Consider the following 1671-nt stretch of genomic DNA (forward strand, 5'->3'; position numbering starts at 1 on the left):
AACTACTTATACTTATATTCCTTAGATATATTATATCTAAAATCTAGAAAGTAATTATAAATATTTATTTTATTTTTAGTTATTTTTACTCTTTTAATTAAAGATAAAAGTATCTTAAATATTAGATTAGTATCTTTTTAAATAATATAAGTAAGGAATAATATAAAATTATAAGTAATCTTTATACCTATTCCCTATTACCTAATTTTAACCTTAAATACCCTCTTAGTATTAAAGAGCTTTTAAATAGTAATTTTATAACTAAGGAGATAAGGTTATATATAATTAATACTAATTAAAATACCTTATCTAAAGAGAATATACTTACTTTAACTAATATCTTTATTAAAGATAATATTTTAAGATTAATAAGAAGCCTAACTAAATCTAAAGTTTATTTTTTATCTTATAGCTTAAAAGTACTTAAAACCCTTTTACTAATAACTTAAATAAAGCTTAGATTTTAATTAATAAACTCTTTTAAAACTATAAATATATTACCTTTAATAATACTTAAAGCTATATAACCTCTTATTCTAGATAAAAAAAGGCTATTAAGTCTTATATTATTAATATAAAAATAGCTAGCTACTTAATACCTACTTTTATAATATATAGAGTTAGTTAGGATTATAGGCTTCTAATTTTTTATAAATTCCTAATAAATTATTAATTAATAAAGCTATACTTTAACTAATATATAAAAGTTTTTAATATTATAATCTTTATAGTTATTATTAGCTTTAGTAAAATAAGTATAAGAGGTAGAAGTTATAAGGTAAAAAGATATTATAAAAGGTAAATCTATTAAAGATACCTATATTTTAAACTAATAGTTAAGAGAAGACTTTAAGGAAAGCCTCTTTAAGAGTATATTTATTATAAATATATATTAATATTTATAATAATAAAAAAAGTATTAGTATTATACTTATTTCTTTAATAAAGAAGAAAAGTTAATATTAACTTAATTAAGATATAAAAATTAGATAAGAGAAGTTATTAAGTAAAAGGTAATCCTCTTTTTCTAAACTATTAATATTTTATAACTAATATAGACTAATATATTAAATAAAAGACCTTTTAAAGAGGTCTACCTAATAATATCTTCTTATATAATAATCCCCTTTATCTTAAATAGTCTAACTCTTATTAATATATAAGATAAGGTTAAATTTATTATTTATATTTTCTAAAACCTAATAAGCTTAAAAACTAAAAAGTTAAATAAAGTATACCTAGAGAATTAACTTAAGTTAAAGGAAGCTAATAAAAAAAAAGTAGTAGAAATTATAAGATAGTATATTAAGAAGAAGGCTAAGAATATAAAGTTAGTTATAATAAAAAAGATAAAAGTAGAAGTAACTAAAGGTACTTTAATAAGGGAATAAGCCTAAAAGTATAAATAGGTAGGTAAAAAGACTAATAATTAAGAGTTTAGAGATTATTTTATTATATTTACTCTTTAGTTTATTATTACTAAGTTTTAATTTTCTTTTACTAGATTTAGATTTATTACTTAAAGTTTCTTTTTATTATTTATTATTATATAGCTAATCTTACCTTTATTACTATATAAAGAGGATTATATTAACGTTAGTTAGAATTAACTATTCTAATATACTTTACTTTATTAGCTAAGATAAAAAGGGCTAGGTCTTTTATAATATT

The sequence above is a fragment of the Beauveria bassiana genome (genome assembly GCF_000280675.1).
Source record: "Beauveria bassiana ARSEF 2860 unplaced genomic scaffold BBA_S00005, whole genome shotgun sequence".
Classification (NCBI taxonomy): domain Eukaryota; kingdom Fungi; phylum Ascomycota; class Sordariomycetes; order Hypocreales; family Cordycipitaceae; genus Beauveria; species Beauveria bassiana.